The sequence below is a fragment of the Nannospalax galili genome, unplaced genomic scaffold (genome assembly GCF_000622305.1).
Source record: "Nannospalax galili isolate Female #2095 unplaced genomic scaffold, S.galili_v1.0 scaffold243, whole genome shotgun sequence".
Lineage (NCBI taxonomy): Eukaryota > Metazoa > Chordata > Mammalia > Rodentia > Spalacidae > Nannospalax > Nannospalax galili.
The window spans coordinates 6,712,545-6,721,998 of NW_008353490.1; the positions used below are offsets into that span (position 1 = coordinate 6,712,545).

The 9,454-nt window shown below is 44.7% G+C and overlaps 1 protein-coding gene across 7 annotated transcripts in view; it reads right to left on the bottom strand.

The window, feature by feature from the left end:
* Positions 1 to 9,454, bottom strand: part of Znf516 (zinc finger protein 516) — a 116,769-nt gene that overhangs the window by 103,171 nt on the left and 4,144 nt on the right. Inside the window, exon 1 of one of the 7 annotated variants that reach the window (XM_017802615.2) lies at positions 9,341 to 9,432. The exons of 5 other annotated variants lie outside the window; for them this stretch is intronic. The gene's annotated coding sequence lies outside the window, so the exon portion shown is untranslated. Of the gene's footprint in view, positions 1 to 9,162; positions 9,195 to 9,340; positions 9,433 to 9,454 lie in introns of those variants that run through there. One more of the 7 variants, XM_008850675.3, reaches the window with a different exon arrangement.

Sequence of the window (9,454 nt, forward strand, 5' to 3'; positions counted from 1 at the left end):
GAAGTTTCTAGAGAGATAGCAAAATGATCTAGTACAGGGTTAGAGAGATGACTCAAAGGGTAAAGGTATTTGCCAAGTGTGATCCCCTAAATTCAATCCCTGGGACCTATATGGTAGAAGGACAGAACCAATTCCTGCAAGTTGTCCTTTCACCTACACACACACACACACACACACACACACACACACAAATGGTACATACATGCCAATAAATAAATAATAAATAAACCTAAAACAATAAATAAGCAAGGGACTGGAGAGATGGCTCGGCAGTTAAAGAGAGCATGCTGCTTGCTCTTCCAGAACCTGAGTCTGATTACCAGCACCCATATCAGGCAGCTCATAATTGCCTGTAATCCTAGCTCCAGGGGGATTGGAAACCTCTGGCTTCCACACACACCCACATGCACAAACCTACACAGACACACACACATACACATACACATATTTAAAAAATAATAATCAAATAAATAAAGTGAAGTACCCTAGTAGACAGCTTCAGTTAAATAATCAGCACTGCCCTCTTCAGGAGAAGCAGTAGCATTCTAAGTTTGAGTCTCAAAATAGCTACCTTTACCCCTTTTTCTAGAATATCTATGTCTGCTTACCGTGAGTCCACAGAAAAGGTTAGGTTTTCTATGGTTCTTAAACAATAAAGAAAAACTAAACAGTGCGGGCCCATAGAGGGCTGAGGGATGCGGATACCGCCTCAGGTTGTTAATGATCTCTAAGGTCCACCCATACATCAACAGGGAGAGACAGGACAAAAAACTCCAGTCCAGTCGGCTGCCAACACTGGTCACACGTCTTAATTGCCACACAGAGAAAAGGAAGCAAGCTGACTGCATTTTGCTCACTCCTATCCACACCTCCTCCTTTCATGCCATCTCATCAGTGTGTGCCCAAGGAACTCAGAGACAAGTGCCCAGTGATGCTGGTCAGCTCTCCATTTCTGCTGGCCCCCTCCACTCCTCCTCAGCTCCCTCCCACTCAAACTTTCTCTGCTATCATCTGCACTTCCTGTCCATCTTTCCCCATCTAAGGACACCCATGTTAAGAGCTCTCAGCCTCGATCATGGAGGCTTTGGGCACAGGGCACTGGCTATTCAGAATGACTACTGACTTCTAACTCCCTTCCCAAATAGTTTTCTGGTGGCTCTTTACTAGGCTTTTTATATCCCAAGTCAATAACATGCTCTCATAAGTAGTTTCAGGCTAGGAATATGGCTTGGCAGAGAACTTGCCTACCATGCAAGCAGCCCTGGATCTGATCTCAGCACTGGGGAAAAAAGAAAGGGGTAGGGGAGAAATGGCTCAATCAATAAAGTGCTTGCCACGCCACACAGGACCCGAGTTCAGATTCCCAGCACCCAGGTAAAAACTAGGCACCACAGCTCGTGTCTGTAATTCCAGTGCTAGGGAGATGGACACGGGCAGATTCTTGGAGGTCACTGGCTAGCAGGCCTAGCCTAATTGATGAGCTCCAGGTTCACATACACTCACACGGGAGCACACACCCACATGAACTTTTCACATATATTATACACTACAAAGTAAAGCTCTGTTGGTATTGGTAGCTACCACTGGGTTTCCCAGGAAAATCTACATCCTTGCCCACAGGGCTGGGCTGGAAATCTATGCTGACAGCTGGCTGGCTGGGAGACAGGACTCTCTGCTTCCCCTGGACTGAGTTCTGCAGTGCTCCAATAATGGCCTCAGATGTGACATGTAGCTCAGTTCTCACACACAGGAACACTTCACCGTGGAGAGGCAAAAACACTGAGTCAACACTTTTTCTCTCTGGAGCTAGAGCTAAGCACCACAGGTGAGCTGAGTAACTGATCATTTGCCAGCTTGGTGCTGACTCAGTTTGTTCTTAACAGCGTTGTCCTCAAGGTGGACTTTCACCGAACCCTTGTTTAGTATGTTCAGTGTCAATATCCTGGAAAGAAAACCAACTTAGTGCTAAGAACCCCAGGCTAAGCACAACTCCGTCTGTGGCCTTGACCAAGTGACTGAATATTCCCACATTTCAGCACCTTGGAATGCCAGGTTCACCAAAAAATCACCTCTAAGCTTCTTCAACTCAGTAAAACAAGTCCAAATAGAAAGAACACAAATGTACCAAGTAACACAAATAATCATGAGAGTAAATGTTTCCCTTTAGTCACTAGCCTGAGGTATAGTGTGAGGTCCTGTCTCAAAAGAAAATAAAACAAAGAAAAAGACAGGAAGAGAGGGTGGGAGGGAGGAGAGGGTTGAAGCTGACCTGGACTACAGAGTGAGAGAAGGAAGGGAAGGGAAGGGAGGGAGGGAGGGAGGGAGGGAAGGAAGGAGGGAGGGGGCAGGTAAGCAGGCAGGCCCTTTTATAGTGACATTAAACTGCTCAGACCTAGAAGGTAGAGTTAATAACCTATCTCCTGGGATTGGAGTACAGCTCAGTGGCAGGACACTTACCTACCATACACAAGTCCCCGGGTTCTATCCTCAGAGCTACAGAAAAACTATTAACAACCCACCACCATGTAAGGACCTAAGGAAGCCTCTGTGGCTCAAAAGATGTAATGCTTTTTCCAAAATGGGTGACTGCTCTCAGACATCAGGACTGAATGCCTACAAGATTTGCAGCTGTCCTCTCCCTGTGCAACAGAACAGAAATACACACTACAAAGTTAGAGCCCAAATTTCAACACAGGTGACAGATATTTTAAAACATGTGGCAATCAGAAACATGAACCTTACTAAAGTTCACAGTTGAAGAAGTCTATAATCTTCCATCAACCTAGAAAATAACTGATAAGCCAATCTACCAGCAAAACCATTAACAGATACTGCTTTTCTGTCACCAGAGCAATTTACAGAGGCTAATTTTAATCCTACCACTAAACCACTAATCCCATGATTCTACCACATTGTCCCCAAGTTTGCGTTGCTATGGCAAGTGCTCTACATCAGGAATTCACTTGTCAGTTTTACGAATGAAACCATCTTCCTCAGCTCTTACTTTTTAGAAGGAAAAGGCCATTTCTGGAGAAAGGAAGGTACTCGGGTCCCTAGGTATGTGCTGTCCTCATCACAATGAGTCCAATGCTATGCCAGGACAGATTGCTGTGTGGTCCCAGCTAGCCTGGAACTCAAGACCATATTGGCGTTGAACTCACAGAGATCCGCCTGCCTCTGCCTCCTGGGTGCTGGGATTAAAGGCATGCCCCACCATGCCTGGCTCTGCATTAATTATGTTAATAGATCATGCTAATGACATGACAAGCACTGGAGTGATCCAGAAAGATCCATCTGGATCTGAGGGGAATATGATTATCTATGAATGAAGGTATTGCTCACATGGCTAGGAAATGCTGTGTCACCAATGTCAATACAGTATGCAAGGCAAGGCACTGTCCCACTACTCAGGTTCTGCAAAATCCCCAGGCCCACAGAGCCTCACTTGGAGGAGAAACACACACACACACACACATACACACACACACACACACACACACAACAGAGCCTAAGTTTGTTTACTTCTTTCCTTTAAACAGTAAAATCAGTAAGATGAAGGTTAATGAGGCCATCTGAAAAGAGAGGGGTGCCTAGCAGCCACACACATCAGAGAGGGGTCGGCAGTGACTGGGCATGTTGATGACCTCCAGAGACCCAGTATGAGAAGCCATTCCTGTGAATTAGATAAAGTCTAACCAAAAATTCCAAGCCAGTGTGAATAAACAAAATTCAGTCCTAAATGAAAACATCAGTTACATATATAGATAGTTCCACAAGAGTTTAGAACGTCAGTAAAACTAGGAAACTCTGAATCTATAAAATCATCAATAAAACCAAGAAACTATAAATGTATCTGTCTATTGACTCCTCCTGGGGGGCAGGGGGGTGTTAAGCCTTTATGATGAGGGACAAGAGACATTTAAATTTCAGCTCTAAGTTAAAATCAAAGGGATAGTGGGCATGGTGGTATATGCCTTTAATCTCAGCACTCAGGAGCACACAGTGAGACCCTGTCGTAAAAAATAATAAAGAGCTGGAAAGACAGCTTAGGGGTTAAGAACACTGGCTGCTCTTGCAGAGGACCCAGGACTCTTGCAGAGGACCCAGGTTTGAATCCCAGCACCCACATGGTAGCTAACAACCATTCATAACTCCAATTTCAGGGGATCTGACCCCTCTTCTGACTTCTGCTGGCACTGCATGACACGGGTGCCCTTACATACATGCAGGCATAACACTCATACACATAAAATAGAAATAAATTTTTGGAAAAATAATAATAAAACTACATGCATAGTAAAGAACTAAACGGTAAACATCTTCTTTCTGACCAGCAGGACTTCTATCATTCTGAAGAAAATCGTCACTATTCTTATTTAAATCTGGGTTTTTCTTAAATTAACATATTTACTATGAATTAACATAATCACTCAACACTTAATGGTGAACTTTTTCCCAGAAACAGTACTTCAGGAAAAGAAAAACTTGAGTCTTCCTCCTGACCCCTAAATATTAGCTGAAGAAGCTGCTAAGCCACAGCCACCTCTGGGCACAACTGTCAGTGTATCACTGACTGTACTCAATTTTCAAAGAACATTCTCGAATGCCGGAATAAATCAATGTCTAGCACAGCCCTAGTCAGCTCATGCAATATAGGTTAAATAGAACCACATGGCAAAAACACACACGTTGCCCTTTGCTGAAACAAAGGACAAAAATTCCTAAACAAATTGTCCCTTACCCTTTCACACTGGGGACAATGGAGATTGGAGGGGTTTCTGAAGTGCTAAGAATCCTGGAGGGGAAATGGACTTCTTGGCCATTAGGAAGAATACTAGCATCAACAAAGCATCTCCAGTTTTTATTTTCCCTCTAGGTTCTGAAAACTAACAGCACATTGTAATCTCCAAGCAGCATCTCCAAACAGCAGGAGGCAGGCCAGCTGTGTGCAGGAGACAGGAGGCAGGAGGCAGTGGCATCAGCAGGTCCCCAGGGTATAAGAGGCAGTGAGAGGCAAGTCTACCTGTTTCCAAAAGGAATAAAACACCTGCTCAACTGAGCCTGGAAATAAAAAACCAAAGCACGGGGTTCTCCTACCTCTTCCTACTGCCACTAGTGGAGATATAGCCAGAACTTCCCTATCACATAGTATATGTGTCTCAGAAGTGTTCAGACTGTAGCAACGTCATGAAATTCCTGACTCCAAACAAACAAGAAAATCTACCAGATTGAACATATACTAGAAACACAGTAACATGTACCCCAGACTAATGAAGTGCCTTTTAGATGATTTTTTTCTTGTCTTCCAGTTTTATATCTTACTCATTACTTGACATATATTTACATTGGCTTTCTAAAAATAGCTGGCATCTAATTGCTCTGCTTAGTAATTTCCAGGACCATTTGGACTGAAAATTAAACGCCAGCTCTTTTTTAGAAAACTACTTTGAAAACATGTTGAGAGCCACAAAATTATACTTCTCGACAATTCAGATGTGTGCATGGGAAACTATTTCCTTCCACACAAAAACACCACAGCTCTCAATCCAACAAGGAAGGCCACAGCTGCCCATGTGTGGCCAGATGCAGGAGATAAAGAAGGCCATGCAGACAGTCGCAACTGCCAGTCTTCACCAGTTCTTCCAAAAAATACTGTATTAACCTAGCGGACAGAAGACACATTTACAACTCTGGGATACATGTAGTCATACACCCCAAATTATGTCTCTTTGGAATAAAATTCATTTTAAAGATGTTTTTTACAAATCTGAATTAACATTCCAAATTCACAGTAAACAACTTCCTTTATTCTTCCTTCCAAAATGAGATTAATTTTAGTAACAAATTCCCCAGAAATAGAAATGTTGGATATGATTCCATTCTTGAATGAGTTTCTAGTAACTCTCCAAAATTCCTGAAAATTCTAAAATAATCATAGCTGGCTTCCAATGATAAGGAAATGCCCAGCTTACCCTTCCCAAGAGAAAAGGTGCGACAAGTGGTGTGAACTCAAGACAAAAGTATCACCTCCCAGACCCCAAATTGTTGGTAGGAACAGGGAGAATAGGGGTCAGGGCTTGAATGTGGAAAGTGCCACCTCTGTGACACCCCCAGATACTCTGAACTCTGAAACAGGTGGCTGACTGCACACTCCAGGCAGCTGGGTGCAATGGGGTGAGGTCAGAGCCCTACACAGAAGGCAGGACCAGTCACGTTAAAAGCAAGCAATGGTGAAAACCTCGGCATAGCCCCAAGCATCTCCAGCGTGTACACTCACAACTGTCTCCCAGCAGCTCCACGTTCCTCTCAGCCAAGTACACAGCCAACCTCTGGTACCAACAGCCCTTCTCAGGCTTCCCAACAGCTCGACATCTGATGCTGGGCTCCCCCGGGAGGGGAGATGCAGTTTCCAACAGCACCAAAGGGGTCGCTCGGCCACCCTGCCAGCTACACAGTAAAGAAATTAGTCCCTCATGCTTCCGCGCGAACAATTCTAGAAGCAAAGGTCAAAGGTGCCAAGTCCTAAGCAGCCCAGGGAAGAGTTTTGTTTTGTTTTTATTTGGTTTGGTTTTTTTGTAGTGAGGCACCAAGAACACTCTAGTGGAGTCACGCCAGTACAGCTTTTGAGAGGCACCTCAGAAAAATAGGAGGCAAGGGATTTCCCTGTTGCTTCCCGAATTTCTGAGGGGGAGGGGCTAAGCAACAAAGAAAAGCATTATTTTAAAGGACTGTGTCAGAACAACTTTTCCAAGCACCGAAACATATAAACATGTACTTCTGGTAAGATGTCTGCTTTTAAAGAAGGAATGTCACTCACAGGTTCAAAAGTTTATAAAGCAAGTATCTAACCAAATAAAGTTTCTTCTTTCTTCCACTAGTTCTATTAATTATGATTAAATCCACGTGTACTGAGAAAGAGAAAGAAATCTCTGGATCTATTTGGCCAGCCCAAAAAAAAAAAAAGGCCATGCTTGCTTCAGTTGCAAACCTAGTGTATTATAAACAAAAGATTTCTTATAGTGAAATAATTAACAGGTGTCCTTTTTTTTTTACTAAATTGAAAGTGGAGTAAGAAATGAACAGGGAGATGGAGGACCCTCTAAAGAACAATGCTATAACAGGAGCGCACACGGCTGTGGCTCCTTCCTTCCCCTCCTGCCCAACATAATCGGCTTACCTTTCAGGGTCCTATTTCCATGGCATTAAGGTATAATGCTGCTGAAACTCTACACACAACCTCCAGTGCCACTCAGGGCCACTCCCACAAAAATTCTTTTTCAAAGATTCCTTCTGGTAAATGATGAATAAGGCCAATACATATTCTGGTGGATGAATGCACAAAAATCCACCACAACCCCCATAAACCCAGGACTGGTTTTTCAAGAAGGATCCATGACTAAACTCCACTTAAGTTGCCAGGGGACATTACCATCTTCCCCCAGTTGGGAAGACTGGAAACCATCTGTTAGAGTATTACGCACTTCAAAGTATTCTTTAAAGAATCTCCTTTTCTTTTTCACCTAATTGTTGTTAAACTTAATCACATCAAATGCTTCACTTATAAAACTCAAATATTTCCTAGTAGGAGCCAGTAATGCAAACGGAGTTAAAAGTTTTTATCGAAGTGGAGACAAAGTGCCTTTACCACTGTGGCCTGTTTCTGTGGGCCTCCTCTGTGTTCACTTAATATTGTCTCTGGGACAACTTGGGAAGAAGTGATAAGACTTCAGTGCCCCAGGAAAATTTTAATCTCTACATTAGTTACCTATAAAAGTTGTTTACAGATAACAAGTGTTAAAATAGTGCCAAGGTAAGTCTTCTGAGGACATCAGCATTAGTATCAGATACATACACCAAAGTTAAAGTTGTGGGGCCCTGGGATGATTTCCTACATTAAAGGAGCCCAGAAACACAAGCAGAACTCCCTTCTTTCTGTCCACTGTTGGGCACAGTGAGTGTCCAGAAAGCACACTACTTTGGTGTTTTGTTTCACTTTGGAAAAGCAAGCCCACTCCTCTGCCTCGCTTTATTACAGACCCAGTGGGAATGTTTTTTGTTTTTGCTTTTGTTTTGGAATGTTAATTTTCTCTGAAAGTACATTCAAATTAGCAAATTCAAGGAACAAGTCTTAATAAACTAAGAAAATATTAAGGGGTGTATTTATCTTAATACTTCAGGATTCTAATTTGATTATTCAGTTGTGAGCCTTTCCCTGAGCTCCGTTTATCCCAGAACCTATTTGAGATGGCTATGGGGTCACTCTCCTGGAACTAAAGCTGTCCCCTCCAGTGACCCAACTCACACCCCTGACACCAGGGCAGCTCAACTCCATCTCCAATTTTACTAAGGGGGAGGGGACCCTCGGATTCATGCACAATAGTGGTGTGTGGTATATTTAATTTTCGCTTGTCTGTGTAAATAAAAATAACACAGCCATTCTGACGCAAGAATTAAAGAACGCCAAGACAAATGAAGGAGGAACAAGTGGTAAAAATGTGCTCTTGTATAGTAGGCAGTGGAGAATGTCCTATCAAATAGCACGCATGTCTAGTTCCTTAAAGTAACACATTCCTAAACCAAAATATTCCATATTAATAGGGTGGTTTAAAACAATCTGGAAAGATCCTGTTGGGGACCTATCCTCTCCAATTCCACGCTAATCAACGCACATCAATTTTTAAATCATATTTAATCAACCTTAAGAGACTTAATGGGAGGTTCACCAGGAAGTGCCTTTTTGCTCTATGTTTAATTAGGACCACGTCTAAAGTTCCTTCTGCTACTTGCTGGTTAAGTGGGCACCGCGAGTGGACGAGAGATCCAAACACTCGGTCCTTTGTTAGTGGACACCCTGGAAGGCCCGCCCCAGTCCACGGGCACATCTGGGCTTCTAAAGCCCAGCGTCCACTCCCGCCTCCTCTCCACGGAGACATCGATTTCACTGGCGCAGGGTACAAGAAACCCCCCCCCGTCCGCATCAGCGCCCCCCCCAAGAGTCTGCGCCCAGTACCCACCGGCCGCTCCCACCCCAAACCTGGCCCGCGGGGGCGCAGGGCCCTATTCAGGTGCGTAGACTTATGTAACCGCCCTGTGGGGGGGTCACGCCTCCCCACCCCCAATCACCAACAGAACAAAGTGAAGTTTAAAATAGAAACCAATTACCTGGTCTGCGCCGCGCTCAGCCCCGCAGCCCTGTAGCGCCGCCGCAAGACCCCCGCCCAGCCCGACCGCCCTCCCTCCACACCCTCTACGGCTCCGGCTCCCGCCCCCGCTCCTGCCGCCCCCTCAGATCCTCGAGCTGCCGCCCCTCCCCCTACCCCACGGCCCGGCCCGCACCGACCCCCGCCTTTGTTACGGTGCGAAGTTGGGCTGCGGGTCCCAGTCTCTTTCACTTCTTGGGTTACAGTGTAGGCTTGTGACGTCCGCTCTACCAGACGCGGGGGGGGGGGGGGGG